This window comes from Dermacentor silvarum, chromosome 1 (assembly GCF_013339745.2).
Source record: "Dermacentor silvarum isolate Dsil-2018 chromosome 1, BIME_Dsil_1.4, whole genome shotgun sequence".
Classification (NCBI taxonomy): domain Eukaryota; kingdom Metazoa; phylum Arthropoda; class Arachnida; order Ixodida; family Ixodidae; genus Dermacentor; species Dermacentor silvarum.
This window is the reverse complement of record NC_051154.1, coordinates 128463644-128481406: the sequence shown is the minus strand read 5'-3', so window position 1 is coordinate 128481406 and position 17763 is coordinate 128463644. Positions and strand designations below refer to the sequence as shown.

The window sequence follows — 17763 nt, the reverse complement described above, 5'->3', positions numbered from 1 at the left end:
AATTACCCTACATGTAGGGTTTCTCGTCATTTTCGGTGCTTGGTTGGGTTGCAGAGCCGTCGGGTAAATTTTAGTCATTATTATTACAGCTGCATGGTTTTACTTTCGATGCTTCCCATATATTCAGTGTCAAGCAAAATAATGGCATTAACAACGCACCAATGTGTACAACATTCCTATGAGTACGATCTTCTTCTTACGACCGCGAATATGTCAAACTAAAACGAGACGCACTGTTTTGCACGATGAACGAGGTTTTTAGGTAATTAAGCTCGAAAGCTTCATAACATTACAAAGTGTCATAACGTCTGTTATCTATGTGCGCCCTCTTTCCCCGTTCTTTTTGTAAACCGGCTATTGTAGTTTATGATGAACAGTGAAAGAACATGAACTATCACTGAAGCTAACGTTTCGACAAGGGGGCTTCAGCAGGGCTGTATTGTCGAATGCTCGAACCTGCGTGCCGTATGCACGAAATTCGACGTCACATTGAAATTGTTCTTGTCTAGTGCATGTTCATTCACCTCTTCGCAATGAACTGAAATCACGAGATAGCCTTAAAGGGGCGCTGAACCACCCCTCGGGCTAGGTGAAATAACATAGTCCGCGGGTAGCATACGCTGCTGTGAATATCTCAGCCAAGTTTTGCTGTCGTACGCGGTCACCTTGCTTTCAAACGCTCTCGTTTTAACAGAAGTCATGATCCTCAATCTTTTCTGGGCGCTTTATTTCGCAATAAAGCACATTCCTATACGCGGCTGCTATTGGTCGTTGCGGTCTGCTACACCGCGGCTGCCGCGAGGTGCCCCCACGAGTCCACTGGCTAAGCGCACTGCGGCTCGCTGAGGACAACCGCGTTTTACTTACGCTTAGCGCGTCGTTGGCCCCAAAATCGGAAAAGGTGGCGTCTACGTTAACATCCAAAATGAAATTTGAACTGTGTGCCACGGTTACATTTCGAAGGTGGAGCGTTGTGGCCCCGCCCCCCTCCGCCGTAGTCTTCGCAGTGCAAGAAATTGAAGAAGGAACGGGAGCACAGCGGAGGCCGTGTTTGATTGCCAATAACTCCGCTTCTGCTGAACACATTGAAGTACTTTTTGCCGCAAAGTATTTCTGAAATAGCCTATTTTCACTTCAAATGCATTTCTCCACTTCGATAAAAAGTGGTTAAGGGTCCCTTTAAAACCACAGCGTTTAGAAATATAAATCACCAATCTACACCCAACAGGGAAGCAGTGTACCAGCATTTTGGCAGCAGCGGTGGCACTCTGTGCGCATCGATAATTACAGCAGAGCTGTATATGGCTAGTTTCCAGCGGATTGATGTCCGTAGACCAAAAACATTGGGCCGATCCCGAAGATAGTACAACACCGTGCCGACCCGCGGCGGAGGTGAAGCAGGCTTCAAACACTCCTCCAACTTGCAAAAATAAGTTTAATATCTTTGGTCCAAATACAACCCGTATCAGATATTAAGCTGATAAGAACAGATACTACCCTTTGACCCGTGTGGGCCATGTCTACGTTCGCAGCATAAACGTGCACGCCATCCCGCATATTCAAACTTGTGCCTACCAATCTGAGTGTCTTCTGTCTCCTGACATCATGCTCTACGTAGGCACCTTTCCTCAGTTTTGCTCTGACTGTGAAATGGGTAGGCCGCGTGTTGTACGATCTGAAGAAGAACAGCGTAAGGAGACCACCGATCATGAGCAGGCCGCGGACGCCAAGCGTAAGCGTGCTGCCCCCCAGGACCACGAGGCGGAAAGAAATGCGAACCGTGCATGGGGCCCCGATCCCACTAACTTCGAACGTTTCACCGGAGCAACGATCAATCACCACATACACAGCTTCGCTGGTAATCCACCTTCACAGAGTGGAATGGCACTGAATTTTTATTCTTATGTTTTCTGCTTTCGCCCTTCCAAGCTCTCACCTGGGCCGGTATTTTGTAGCGATGCCTTTAAAGTAATAATGCCTTTTCGCGCTTATCGCGCTTTGTCAGTGGTCAGAGCGACGGTCCGCTCACGATATCAACGTTGATAACGAGAGCGGACCGTCGCTCTGACCACTGACAAAGCGCGATAAGCGCGAAAAGGCATTATTACTTTAAAGGCATCGCTACAAAATACCGGCCCTGGTATACCGGCCGCTTGTGGTTGGTGCTGCCACTGTGACCGCTTTCGTGTGCCGAAGTGGCTACTGAAGTACCCAGATTCTACGCTGGTACAGGGCTGCATCCAGCTGAGATGCGTCCCTGACTGCTCACACTGCAAGGCCCGACTGCGTCTGCGCATGCGGTGTAGCTACACGTCGACCGATAAACGCCATTACCCGACCTAGCTGTCATTTGGCAGCAGCGGCGGCACTCCATGCATATCGATAATTCTTATGTTTCCAGGTTGGTTACTGCTCTTTTCTTTTCGTCGATCTCATTGATATTGCGTGCTAGTGCTGCTGCTGCTGCCATTGGCGTGGGTTGCATTCATATGAGATAATTTGCACGTTACGTGCCTGCTGCTTACGTTATACGCGGTCTTGTCTATGATTTTGGACAACACGCTATAGACCGTTTTCTTCATGAGCGCCACCATTGTGTAGGCAGTGGCGTCATCTATGGGCAGTTGGCGTGCTGGCTTGGGCGAACGCCCGTGTTGTATGCTGTGGTATACGCTCGGCGGCAGTTTCTGGTGGATTTTTTTTCGCACTCGCATGGTATATTTAGCATGAAATGGTGTCTTCTACGTGGGGAATGGTCCTGTGAGGCGTAGTGAAGGAATTTAAGTGTGAAGTAATCAAGCGGCTTTGAGTAACTGCAGGTGTTAGGGCGGACAGAGCACCCAGCGCGAGGTGTGCGCGTTTGTTTGAGCTTACAATCAGCACCGGATATCAGTTAGGTATTTCTGAAAATTCGTTTCACGAATGTTAACTTACTGCAGCATTCTCAGCACTGTAATTCTAAGCTCTGGTTTAGCTACAACAAGTAGTTATGAAACATTTGACGATCCTAACAGCGTGGGTACCGTTCTGCTGGAGAATGAGTCGTGCTGTTTACTTTGACAAGCGTTCAAGTTGTTATGTGTAGATACACTGGGCGACTGCCTTGTTTGCTGGGCAAGGTTTCCGCCTACAAATAAAATAGTTTGGTTAATAATAACGGCATACCGTACAGTGTGAATCACACTTTTCGAGTGGTCGAACGACCAGCTGCAGACTGTGCGAGCGCCCGAGGCAGCACTAAATGCTGCGTTATAGATCTGTTTGTTCTATATAGCGTATGGTCCAAGTGGTCCAAGCATGTGGAACGACCATGCGGAGTCTTATTGTGCCGTTATCCTGTGTTCTGTTTTATTTTGCCGCAAAAGGAGGACATATGAACTCTGATTTTTTTTTTCCGTCTCCTAAGTTCAGTCATTCACGACGCATTCATCCACGTTACAGAAATTGTGTCCGTACAAATACTGTTGGATTCTCTTTATGCTATCCCCTTTGTATATTATGCCTCACAGGACAAAAAAGGCAATGACGATCTAAGCACGAAGCAATTGTGTGTATCATGTTGGTTTTCCAACCGCAGTGCTCGCTGTGTTGAGCAAAGCCATCGGCCTCTTGCAGGAGGCTAACGTAGACAGAGTGATATGAAGCCTACTAGACTTAAAATGCGTGAGAACGATGCCGGTGGCTGATGCAAATGTTTTGCAACTCTTCGTGGAATGAAAACCGATACATCCAACATAGTTCACAACACATACAAACACCGCGGCTGATGATGCGCATCGCGTCTTTGCACATCCAAGAGAAATTTCCAGATGCTGTATAGCTACTGCTGCACCTAAAGGCTACACAGTGCTACACACAGGCTACACAGTTCGACGACCTCGTAAGAAGTGACATCCCGTAAATTGCACTCAGAACTAGCTAAAACACCTCCGTACCGTTCCGCAGCGTGCGACCGGCAACACATTCAAGCCGCGCCGCGCCGGCTCACACAAGCCAGAGAGGACGAAAAGCTCGTCGCGCGCCCTTTCCTCCTCGCCCGATGAAAAGGTTTATAGGTTGACGGAAAAACCTTACGTCTCTTCGATTTGACTGCACTTTGTGCACTATAATCGGGTACAACTTTGGGAGGCAGCGGCACTGCTCCTCAAAGGCAGATGCACACGAGCCTCCACCAATGGGCGCTCACTCCAGACTGACGTCATAAGCCGGACGGCCGGTGAACCCACCGACGGAGAGCATGCAGCCCGCGGTTCGAGCTGGGCCAGCGGGACTATTTCTTTCGTCGCGGAGGCAATCGGCTGCCGCTCTTCGATTATCTGGGCGGGGCCTCTCCTGTCTTCTTAAGTTGTACCCGACTATAGCTCAGAAAGTGCACTACCTTCTTATTCGTTTTGGCCTGTAGCGCGCGCTCTGGACTCTGCTATTTATTTTGAGAGAGCGCAGGCTGAGTTCTTTATGCGTCCACAGTAGGTAGGAGGTGAACCCAAAGTGCAGCAACTTGGCCGCGCAGCAGCGAAGCTAAGGCGGAGCTTCGAACCCATGATCGACTGTCGCGGGCGCCATGGAACTTGCGGTTTTCTGTTAACGACGTTCAGCAAGATGGTTTTGCTGTTCGCAACGCTGACGGCTTACGTCTAAGACAAGGAAACGGACACGTTTACAAGCGGCTGGTAAGGGAAAACTACTCAGATGTCGTCATATGCATGTACGATCTTATTAATTCAATCTTTCATCCTATTTTCGTGCGCAAGTAGCACGTGGTTGGCGATACTCCCAGTCAGCGCTACTAAGGCGGTCACCAAGTTTCTTGTTTGTTTCGAAGGGCCTCCAGTGAGGCTTTCTCTGGTGATGTTACCTAATTAGGTCTGTTGAACTCACTGCCTTTGATACATCGCTTTTTCAAGACATTTCACGGAATGTTATAATGAAACAGCGCTAAACCTGGCCCCTCGCAGTGTTAAAAAACGACGTACAGCGTGAAAGGACAAGGACTAGAACAAGGAAAACACTGCGCTGTGTTTGTCGTCTCTATCAGTCCTTGTCCTTTCGCGCTGTACGTCGTTTTTTACCATGAATTACCAACTAGCCCAAGCAACCACGCTCCCTCTCAGTGGCTTAGAAATCATAAATTGGAACTGAAACTGAAATATTTCTCCGTCAGAGTCGATCGCCAAGGGCAGGGCGTCTACCAAAGGTGCAGGGTTGTCCACTCTTATTAGAGTGAACATGGCTCTGCGGCTCTGCGTAAAGCCCCTCAATAAAAAAAAGTAGCGACATCTTTTGAAGATTGCCGCTTTCCTCCTCTCCTGCCCGTTCTCTCGGCGCTCGGCCTTCCTATTGGCCGAATGCTGTCACGTGCTCTCGCGCGCTTTTTTTCTTGCTTGTTTTTTGCTCCCGCCGCCATCGCGGTGCCAGACCACTGTGAGCCGTGTATGGAGGCACCACGCATCGCGTATCCTTTGCGCTTTTAAGGCGTAGTGTTCGCGATGCCGTGTTGCTCGGCATTCGGGTGCAGAACACGCGAAACAGACGGCAAGCGACTCTTCCGGATTCCATTAGCGAAGCGAGACGCGGCGCAGAGGAAGGTCTGGCTTCAAAGAATCAGCCGCGCTGATTTCAACCCAACACAATGGTCCCGGCTGTGTGAGGTAAGCGAGCGATTCTTCAATGATCCGTAATCTCACATGCTGCCACTTGCTGTATGAGGCTTCGTTAGTTTTTCTCCCTCCTAAGTGCCGCACTGTTCGCGCTGCATGTTAGCGCTGCATTTGCAACTTTCGTGGCCGGATTTCATCTTGTCCTCAAACGCACGTGGTTTTTGTTGACTCGGTTATACAATGCATGGCGTTGTGTTTGTGTGGCCTGAATGTACGCGAACGGCACGTTTTGAGTGTATTGCAGTATGTTACGAAGCGGTGACGGTACGTAGGGAAAAATGGGCGCTTACCTGTGGAAAGACGATTAGGGCTATTTAGTTAGGGCGACTTTGCGCCTTCAGCAAAAACTCAACTCGGTGGTCGGCGAAGATCAATGTTCTTGTCGCTAAAACTTGTCGCTATCGTCCTAGATCCTCGAGGACCGATAACTATCTCGAAAATGGTAGAAAGTGCTGCGCGTGAAAAGTGTGCTCAGTATTCTAGTCGTGTATCGCGTAGCAGAACAAGAGATAAGGACCTGTGCTGGCGGCGAGCTGCAAAATGAAAACGGTATACAAGATTTCCCGGCGATATGTAGCAGAACAAGAGATAAGTACCTGTGCTGCATGGCGGCGAGCTAAAAAAAGAAACACCGTATACAAGACTTCCCGGCGATAATAACTTGTGCCGGGAATGTTGTGTTACGCCTTATACTTGAAGGAGCGAGGTTTTACGGTGACCTTGTTTTCTGATTTCACGTTTGCGCAGGATAACTTCACGAATGATCAATTTGAGCCGGTGATTCTGCAGAGCTGTGGCACAAAAAAATTGAAGCGTCAAGCCATTCCATCGCTCTTCTTTCATCGGAAGCAGCTGAAGCCGAGGAAGCCGCCTGCCAAACGGAAGAATACACCGTGCACTTCAAAGACATTACCGTCTGCTGGCAGCAATGCTATCCACATTGCAACGCCCTTGATTATAGAGTTAACTCATTCCTGCGTGGCTTTGTCAGTGGCCAGGACAAACCTGGATGTTAACTCATCGTTTCTGCTCTGCATTTGAAAAGATAGTAGATACAATACGCACGGTAGAATTTCTCGGACCCGCGCGCAGCACATGCAAGCGGCAATATGATCCGCAAAAGCAGCCTTGCATACACCTGTTAGATGACCGCTGCCGCGCTACTGAAGTCCGCAAAAAAAAAGAAGAAAAAATGTGTGGAGTAGTGTAAGGCTTCCTGCAAGCGAGCAAAGCCACTAGCCTCATTATCGACGGACCGCTTCCGCCGAATGATCGGTAGCTCACTAGTCAGTGAAACCTGTAAGACAACTGCATATATACAGCTGGTGGATCATTCACTCCCGAAGCGTAGTCATTGTTAGAGGCCCGCTGTGCACGTTAGCCGCTGGCCAACGAGGGACTGGAGCTACTGAAACGTGGCGATGAACCAACGCCGAGGTCGCGCGTAGCATGGCTCAGTTAAAGCCCGACTTAGAGGCTTTAGGCTCACTGTATCACCGCTAATAGTACAGCCATCTAAGCGCCACGGCATTTATGCGTCCTCTCGTTGTTTCGGCAGCCAGTCATAACATAACGCGAAAAATTCCGATCAAAATACGAGTTCAAGAGCGCGAGCGACACGTAGCCACAGCGTTTCATTCGGAGAGCGTCTGCTAGTTCGGCACCGCGTAGGGGGAGCCACGGTCGACAGAAGAGAGCGTGAACGCCGGCGCAGGAGGAGGAGATGGCGCTACTTTTCTTCATTGAGGGGCTTTAGCTCTGCGTAAAGCCCCTTTAGCTCTGCGTAAAGCCCCTTTAGCTCTGCGTAAAGCCCCTTTAGCTCTGCGTAAAGCCCCTTTAGCTCTGCGTAAAGCCCCTATATTTATAAAAGTAGCGCCATCCACTTCCCTCCTCCTCCGTTCCACTATCGCGCTCGGCGCGACCAGCGCGATCGAGACGCGATATCGACAGTGGCGCCGCCTGCGTCGGGCCTGCCGTGGCAGACGACAGCTAACGCGCTACCAGAGGAAATCCGAGGAAAACTTCGATCGCGCCCTGCGGAGACGTTTTTGAGGCGCGATTTTGCTTCGTCAGTCAGTAACTGGTCTTAATAATGCCGTTTTGGAAGTAGCAACGCGACGATGCGAGACGGCGCAAATATCAAGTGTGCAGCAAGCGTTTGCGCACGCCGGATGGTAAACAAAAAGAGCCTTTTGCCCTCGCCTTGTCGGTTGCGGCAACTTAAGGCGCAGTAGCATGCCATCACAACGAAGTTCTTGTCCCTAACACGTTTGATCCGTTTGTGCGTACAGCACTTTCGTCGCACAGGCCCGAGAATGGCAGTCGGAGCACGCTGGAAAGAAAAAAATATACAAAAGCGCGACGCGAACTTCCACGTGACACGGATTGGCCAATGGGGGAGCGAAGGAGGCTGGGGCGACAGGAGGCGACTAAGAGAGGGCGAGGAGGAAGCGCCGGGGTGAGCGCGGTGGCGGCAAGATCTAAGAATGGCGCTACTTTTATAAATATAGGGGCTTTAGCTCTGCGCTCTGCGGAGCGCCAGTCCATCCGGCGCGGCCGCGCATCGAAGCGAAGCAAACATAGGCGACCGAGTGCCCTAGGCGGCGTCGCGGGAAAGCGCGCTTCATTATTTGGAGCATTTTCCGGCTAGTTTTGTCTACAGCTTGTAAACAACATGCTTAGCAAATATGCATGAACAAAAACAAGCTTCTCAGCACATAAACGCCGTAGTCTTTTTTTTCTAATATGAAGGTGAAAGATGCAAGTTATTTTTGGCGCAAGCGTCCCAGCACATAAACAACATCGCATTCTTTTGCAGCACATAAACGACATAGCATTTTTTGTATGAAGGTGAAAGATGAAAGTTATTTTTGGTGCGCTATTCATTAGGCTGGGGCAATGTTATTTTACTGCCACAGCTGTTGGCGCAGTGCATCCGCAGAAACCCATCAGGGCCGGTATTTTGTAGCGATGCCTTTAAAGTAATAATGCCTTTTCGCGCTTATCGCGCTTTGTCAGTGGTCAGAGCGACGGTCTGCTCGCTTTTTCAACGGGATCAGCCGGCCGTGAGCGGTGGATGATACGACTATTCCAAAATAAGTCATAAGGCATCGCTACAAAATCGCGGCCCAGAAGCGCTTTTCATGTGTCTGTTGCTTTAACGAACCATTCCAGAAGCTTTTACTTGTGAGCGACCAGCCACTTAGTTGAGCAGTCGTTGGCAGTAGCGTATCAGCATTGTACGCTGATAAGAGAGGTTAGCATGACCCAAGCAAAAAAAATGAGCCGGGCCGACGCCCATGGACAGTTAAAAACTGAACGGCCCGATCTCAGCCATCTGGGTCGGGCCAGGCTTGGCTTTTGTAAATGGCCAGCCCGTTTGTCGACCACCGGTCGGCGGTCGGCAAACAACACCGGCCCGGCGGCTTCCCCACGACGGCAAGAGCATGGCTTGTCCGCGGCCAGGGCCGCGATTTTGTAGCGATGCCTTATGACTTATTCTATACTAGTCTTATCAACCACCGCTCACGGCCGGCTGATCCCGTTGATAACGCGAGCGGACCGTCGCTCTGACCACTGACAAAGCGCGATAAGCGCAAAAAGGCATTATTACCAGAAGGCATCGCTACAAAATACCGGCCCAGCATTCCTTTGCCGGTATTCCTATTTCGGTTTTACCCACTCAGCCTAGCCCTCCCCCTCCCCCCCTCAAAAAAAAAGCAAAATGAATTCATTGTACTTGCAAATTTACCTGGTGCCCACCTCTATGGCTTAAAGCATAGGCCATGAGTCGCTCCGGGACGTATACCCCACAAAATTATTAAATGTTAGTGAGGATATGCATATGACCCTTTCCGACGAAACGAACTGGAAGCGAATAATGACTGAATTACTCGGCAAGATGTGATTATTATAAGCTACAAAACACACACGTCGATTATAGATTTTTCACTCCAACCACCTATTGAAAATGGACAGAAAAACATTCTCATGCTGCGTGCATTATCTCGAAGGATATAAAAAAAACAAAAAAAAAAAACGGCCGCACCACCTATTTTACATTATCTTATCAATGTTTTCAAATGATTGATCGACGGTTCCTCTAAATGAGAATGCGATTTTCCGCGTCAGCTATGGGACAATGGACCGGCACTTCTTCCGCAATTTTTCATAGAGTCTGCCAAGAAAAATTTGTTGTATATTCTATTGGATGTAGAAAATGAAAGTGGGGCGCAAAATTACTGCCAAATCAGTTACTATACCGGACAGAGCAGTTTCCTACATCACGTAAAGTGATCCACGCACACCTACGAGCGGTGGTGGTAAAACGCATTTATTGAGTGTGAAGAGAGGTGTGGGCCCCCCTGTGGGGCCCTGCATACTGGGTGGGATCCTTAGTCCGGGACCCCATTAGTCGAAGCCGCCAGCCTGGCTCTCTGGACCAAGGCCTTTTGGGCCTGGACGTCTGGGCTGCCTCCCAGTCCTCTCGGGTAGGGTTGGGGTTGGGGGTAAGGGCTGGATTACTTTGGCAGGCCCAGACCATGTGGAAAGTGTCTGCCACCTCCCCACAGTAGTGGCACGTGCCGGTGACCATTGGGTCAAAATGTTTAAGGATTGCTGGGCAGAGCATCGTGTTTGTGAAAAGCCGATAAAGAATGCGTTCGTTGGCCTTCCCCAGGACCTTGGCGGGCGCTAGGTACATGCGATGTTTATCCTTATAATATTCTGAAATCTCCTTACATCGAAGCAATAGTTCTTCCTCTAGGTCATTGGGGTTGTTAGGAGGTACCCGGGAAATGAGTGCTCGGGCAGCTGCATCAGCAGCCTCATTCCCCCTTACGCCCTGGTGACCTGGTGTCCATACGATATGTTTAGGGGAGGGATCTGTGTCCCTCATACAGGTTCGCAGTATTTTCTCAGCAAGGGGGGTGACCCTTCCTGCCTCATAATTTCGACATGCGCTTCGCGAGTCGGTTATGATATGTTTAGATTGAGAGTCGGATGCTGCTAATGCAATGGCTACCTCCTCCGCCTGTGTTGTTCCCGGTGCTCTAAAAGAGAGTCCGTCTATCCGCCTTTGTTCGTGGACCACCGCTGCCGTGTACCACTCCCGTGGATTTGGACCGGCGATGTCCACGTAATAGACTCCGTGTTTCTGGCTATAGTATCTTTCTAAGGCTTGTGCCCTAGCTTGTCGGCGTCCGTTATGGTCCTCTTCCTCCATTTTCGTGGGAAGTGGGTGAACTATGGTGGCACGTCGCCATAGTTCAGGTATCCTTACCCACTCCTGTATGTGTACGTCGTGTTGGATGTGTAGTTGGGCCAAAAGGTTTCGCCCGGATCGTGTTTGTGCTAATCTTGTGTATTGGTTTGTAAGATGAGCCTCCTTGAGCTCCCTGTAGGTGTTTACCACTCCTAAGGCGAGGAGGCGCCCGTTGGATGTGGAAACCGGGAGGTCAAGAGCTCGCTTGATCATTTTGCGTATGATGACCTCTATTTTCTCCTCCTCGTGTTTGCGCAAATAGAGGTAGGGTACCGAGTAGAGGATTCTACTGGTGACAAAAACATGTGCTAGCCGCACAGAATCCTTCCTTCTGAGCCCTCCTCGCTTATTGGATACCCTGCGGACCTTCCGGCCCACCTGATCTCCAATCTTGCGTAATTTGTGTAATGTTGTATCCACTTTCAGTTGATTGTGGATGAAAAGGCCAAGTATTCTTATCTCTCTTGCCTCGGGGATAGGTCCACTCGGCAAAGAGATAGTTATGTTCGTGGTGTCTTTAGGAGATGCCCTAATATGGACAAATTCTGATTTGGTTGGTGTACATTGAAGACCACAGTGGCCCGCATAAGATTCTACCATGTGGGCCGCTGTTTGCAGGCTTTCTTCAATGTGTCCTAGGTTGCCCTGAGTAGCCCACAGAGTGATGCCGTCGGCATACAACGCGTGTTGGACGCCTTCAACCTCACTCAGGCGGGCAGGGAGGTGCATCATGGCGATATTGAAGAGAAGGGGGGACAGCACTGCGCCTTGTGGTGTCCCTCTTGTACCCATTTGGTAAGGTCCGTATTCATCATTCTGTATGCGGATCAGAGCTGTTCTGTCCGATTGGAAGTGTTTGATATAATTGAAAGTGTTCTTGCCGCAGTGCGTTTCGCTGAGGTGTTCAAGTATTGCAGTGCTTAACGTTGTCAAAAGCCCCTTTAAGGTCCAGGGCCAGGACGACTCTGTCGTTGTGGGGCATTGCAACTGGCTGTATTACCTCTCTGTGCAGTTGTAAAAGAATGTCTTGGGCGGACTTTTGTGGCCGGAAACCGAACGTGGTATCGGCAAACGTATTCTTGTTCTCCAAATATTCGGAGAGCCGATCTCGCACCATCGTCTCTATGAGTTTCCCCCACGCAGGATGTGAGCGAGATCGGTCTCAAATTGTCTGTGTTGATGGATTTTCCAGCCTTCGGGATGAAGGTGACAAGAGCTGTTTTCCAATCTACTGGTAAGGGGGTTTCCCCTTTCCAAATAGCATTACTGTATTCTAGGAGGTGAATATACGCCGGATCCGGGAGGTTAGCCAAGAGCTTGACTGTGATCCTATCTCTTCCCGGCGCCGTACCTCGTCTCATTTTGGCAAGAGCCGCTTTGAGATCATGGAGCTTGAAATGTTGATCCAGTTCTGGATTATCCCTGCCTGCATAGGAATATTCCGGTCCCCGCTGGTGTTGTTGTTGACTGAGATACTTATCTCTAAGTGCCTCTGCTAGTTGTGTTGTAGTGCCTTGGAAGTTGCGTAGGGCTCTTTGGAGGTGTCGTTGTGTCTCCCCCCTGGTCTGCGTTGGATCTATCAGACTTCTGAAGAGCCTCCACGTGTTCTTGTCACCTACGAGCGAGGTTAACACGCCAATAAGAGAGCCATGGAGCAGTGGATGTCACTCCTTAGTTGCGGTCGCAGTACTGTTTTTTGCCCTCGTTAATGGCAAAGTGGATGAAAAAGATGATCAAATATACATGCATGATTGACCAATCGCTCTATAACTTAATGTGACATTTATGGCGGGTGTTGGTCATTTTTTTGAGTCAATTAACCAAATTCGTTATAGCATCAAGGGAAGCGCGGAACGGTGCACTAGGCTCATCACGTCGTGACCCCAATATTGAAAAGCGCTTCTGATGGGTTTCTCCGGATGCACTACGCCAACAGCTGTGGCAGTAAAATGAAATGACCCAGCCTAATAAATAGCGCGCCAAAAATAACTTTCATCTTTCACTTTCATACAAAAAAAAAAAGACTATGCCGTTTATGTGCTGAGAAGCTTGTTTCTGTTCATGTATATTGGCTAAGCAGGCTGTTCACAAGCTGTAGACAAAACAAGCCGGAAAATGCCCCAAATAATGAAGCGCGCTCTCGCGCGACGCCGCCTAGGGCACTCGGTCGCCTGCGTTTAGGGAATTGTACTTCGCACCAAAACAAGAGCGGCGCGCTTCAGCGCTGTAGCAGACGACGCGAAGCGGGGTGCGCCTGTTTTCACAACAAATCCGTGCAGGGGCGGGGGTCTCGCCTCGATGAAGTATCACCATTTTCTTTTTTTTCGACGAAGACGACGACGCTCGAACGCAATCATGTGCTTCGCATGAATGCATGCTCCGGTAGCGTGGCTGTATGACCTAGTGGTTACGACGCTAGCTTTGGGACCGGGGGTACGCGAACTCGAATCCCGCCTCGGCAAGACGTTTCTTTTCTTTCTTGGTGTCACCATTTTATTTTTTTCCTGTCTGTTTGGTGGCGCGGTCAGTTGTGCCCCGGTGCAGCGGCGGAAGACGCGGTGCCGGGCGCTGACGCGAAGCGGCAGTCATTGGGGTGTTGCGGAGCGCAGCGTAGCAACACCCCAATAAAAAATACTGCTCCAGTCAGGTAGACTGCTCCCTCCCTGATAGTCAAATTATATTTGGATCATCAAAACAGCGATACGTTTATTTAGGAATACCATCGAGCCCTTAACAGCAGCAAGAGTTGTGCCTAGTCACCAATAGCCCAGCGTGTGCTCCGTTCCCGCCGCCAAATAGAGAGGAAGCTTATGGAATCTTCGGCTGGCCGTTTCGGTGCGCTCTAGACCGCTCTCGAGAGCTGCGTTGTCTTCGGCTGGTTGAAAGAGGGTACGCGCCTTGCAGTTCGGCTGGTTTTTTTTTCGATCGCTCTCCTCCATCTTCGAGCGCTCTGAGGCGCTCCGCGCCCTGTCGTCGGAGCAGTCGTCTAAATGAGAGCGTTTCTAGCAACGTAATCACAGTACAGCATCGCCGCTCTTGGAGACGGTCCGCCGTAGCCTAGGAAACCTAGGCCACTGCATGCTGGCGCCTCAACGAACGGTCGTCCCACCGGCGCGCCCACCGGTTTAGCTTTGAGTAGGCGAAACATCGGACGTTAGCAGTAGTCACGTGGTTTCCCATCTGCCATTTCCTCCTCCGAGAACGAGTCACACGTTCGGCTTGCGCGCTTGTCCTCTACCTCTGAGCTCGGGGAACGCCGGATCTGCACGACTCTGCCTCGGGGAATGGATGCGAGCAGTCGAAGATGCCATTAGTCGCCACCAGCCCAGCGTGTTCTTCGTTACAACGCCGCCAAACAGAGAGGAATAAAAAAAAAGTTAATGGTCATACGTCATCGAGGCGAGGCCCCGCCCCTGCACGGATTTGTTGTGAAAACTAGTCGCACCCCGCGAAGCGACTCCCCTAGGTGCATGTGCGCCTGCGCCACTTCGCTTTGATGCGCGGCCGCGCCGGACGGACTGGCGCTCCGCAGAGCGCGGCCAGGACTTTACGCGGCCACGCTGAGCCGTGTTCACCCTAAGAGTGGACCACCCTCTACGTTCAGAAGTCGAGGAACATGTACAGGGTCATCCACATTTAGTACGAACACAGCGCAGCGTGGCGGCTATGGCCGCCGAGGGTGCCTCGATGTCAGCGCCGCCGATGTCAGCGCCGGAGAAGCGTTGCATCGAGGCACCCTATGGCCGCGCTCGGCGGACCGCCAGTGCACACAGCGCGGCCGCGCATTTAATCTAATCAGTGCAGGCTCACAGGGGTTTGGAGGCGGGGCTTCGTGTCGTCTGCTAAAGCGGGGGAGCCCGCCTTGCTCTGGCAGACGACACGAAGCCCCACCTCCAAGCCCCTGTGAGCCTGCGCCGATTAGATTAAATGCGCGGCCGCGCGGTGTGCACTGGCGCTCCGCGGAGCACGAATACGCTGTGCCGTGTTCGTACTAAGGGTGGACGACATTGTACGGAAGCGCTCTGGCGCGTTCGTCCGTTGCGAACGTGAAGTGAGTGTTTCAACCGTCTCAAAACAAGAGCTTCCGCGAGAAAACGAGACCAGAAAAGGTAAGAACTGTTCATGCGTTCCATGTCTGTCTTTACGAGTGTTGCGATAGTGTTAAGGCTTGGGCGTCTTAGTACATGTCCCTAGCGCGCACAACGAGGGATATATGTCATTGTGTCCTCGTTTATATTGCACCATAGTGTATAATAAAATTAATGGTTTTGACAGATTCGTGAGATTGTGTACGTCAATAAGCGTTTCAAACGTTTCAAGGTGCGAGGTACTACGAACTAAAAAAAGTATATGCTGTCTGAAGCCACGCCCATCCAAGCCAGGGTCATAGGCGAGGTGCCTGCTGTGCAAGGAGGTTAAAAAAAAAACAAAAAACACGCACACACATTCTGGAGTAGCAGCTCTCGCAACTTCTTACCAACCGAAGTGACTTCACATCTGAAAGGGTGCTGCGACAGATCGAGTCCGCTCATAAATTAAGTGCTTTTGTTTTGCTAGTGTAAATGCTAAAGTAAGTGGAAAATGATAAGACGTCGTTCCTAACTGAAATATTACATTTGATTGAGTATTAATACCATCATCTCCCACAAAATGTGTTATGGCGTTCAGGTTTCTCCCTAAAACCAGGGACACAAAGATAGACATTCAGTAAGGTCTGTAGCGCAAATTTATCCATCTTAAACACGTAGAAAGTAAAAAACAAAAAGAGCGCTTTCTATTCTCCACTATTTCCTGATGTCTCTTCGTGCTCTGACTCAGGTGGCGGTGGTCTGGCTTCACTTTCAAGACATCACCTCCACTCCAAAGCTTTTTTGAAAACCACCTCGCTGCTGTGTTACAAAAAGTAGGCCTTCATTTCCTGATATCAGGAAGTAATCTCGAGAAGACCGCCGAAATAAGGCTCAACTTAGCTGCCGATGTGGGTTGAAGGGCAGCGATAGTCTAGAACACCATTTACTTGCCGTGAAGGGGGCAAAGGGGTCAGAAATAGCTACCCGTTTTGTGATAAGCGGGCAGGCTTGGCGCTGCCATGTCGGGCTTTGACGTAGTGTTCAGGGATCGAAAGACTGTAGGAGCCCTCCACGAAAACCGCTTCTTCGGTAAAAACCGCTGCGGCAGGTGAGTCACAACATTTATGTACATGAGATGCTCTAATGTTTTACAGGTGATACTAATACGCAAAATAGGCTTGTAGTTTCATGTTATTGATTTCGAACTGCTTTTGTCGGGATTATGCTGATGTTTTCCTTATCCTGTCTCTTCCATTCCAGGTGTGTTTTGTAGAGTGAAAATATGAACGGGGGGGGGGGGGGGGGGGGGGGCTCACCAATCCAGTCCTTTTTTATGGTTTCATTCATTCCAACTGTGCAATTTCTATAAATACGGCTTTTTTACATGCACTTTCTGGTGGATATTTTGCTCTGTGCGAGTATCCTGACATCATCTTATGAGTAGCTAGCTAATTTTCGTGGCAAACTCTATTTATATTTCAATTTATTTTCGCATGTGTTTATTTTCATGGCTTCATTGGTTTTATTCATATGCTTCTTATTTACATGCTGTTATGTTGTAGCTCCTGGATCGGCTGGAACAGAGAAAAAGCTGCACATTGCAGTCTCCGTCACCTGATGTTTCTTTTCGAGAAGTAAAATGTTCAATAATTCATGGAAAGCATGGTTAAATTTCCATGCGTGTCTGACAAACGCCGACACAGCATAAGATTTACACGTGCGCATTGACCCAAGGGACACAAGTGACGCATCTGCTGGTTCTCAAGGGCACTTGACCGAAGCGCTGCAAAGGCATTTCTCATTCGCTTTCGAGCAAGCTTTCCCCCTAGCGTAGCGAAGATAAGCGGCACTGCTTGGTCCCATCATGCACACCACAGACACAAAAAGTGCAGCTCCAATTCGCCTGGCTAGAACCTCGAGCGCTCTTGTCAATACCCCCGAGACAGCTGTGTACTTAAGGGAGAGCTGCCGTCCATCGCGACAGTCTTAAGGGACAACCGATTCTCAAGCATGAGGCCGCTTTCTGTAGCCGTCATTCCCGTCGTCGCTATCGTCGTGCTGTTTTTGGGCGCGACCCATGCAGCTTGCCCGTCGATCCGGGGCCAGTTCAGCGACTGCAGTTTTGAGGAGTGCACGCAAGAGCAGTGTCAGCGTCGTGGTCTGGAATGCTGCCCCAAGCCTTGTGGTGGCACATGGTGTGTCGAAGGTACGTCTGTGGTGGAAAAAAAGAAAGCAGATTGAGCACAATGTAAGCCAGTTGCACATCAGGGGTAGAATTTTTACATTTCATTTGTTGAAGAACAATATATATGACGAACGGCAATTTAGTTTATATGGAGAAGCGATCAATGAAATGAACCTTCCTCTGCAATGGTCGGTATACAGGCTGTCCTAGCTACCGTTAGACATACTCTTAAAAATAAAATATAGAATATACGAGGACACAACCACTGGCATTCTGTCAGCAGTGAGGTACCGCAACAGGATGATTTTTTCTTAATTGAACTATCGATAATAAGATAATATTATTTACGAACATTTTAATTACTGAATTGAGGGCACGAATTTTGATAGCAAAGTAATCATTATGTTTTAAAACACCCTATTCAGTTATTTTCATTGTGCTAGCTATGTTTCGCGTAATTACTTTTTCCGCGTTATAAAGATATGACAGAAGCCGCCTGATTGCGCATGTGGGCGTCGCGACACCGCCGCGACCACGGGAAAGGAAGGGAAGTTAACCAGGTTGCATCTGGTTTGCTATCCTACTCTC

At 49.7% G+C, this 17763-nt stretch overlaps 1 pseudogene; it reads right to left on the bottom strand.

Moving 5' to 3' along the window:
- Positions 1-1338: 1338 nt before the first annotated feature.
- LOC119437789 (U2 spliceosomal RNA) lies at positions 1339-1518 on the bottom strand (annotated as a pseudogene).
- Positions 1519-17763: the final 16245 nt, after the last annotated feature.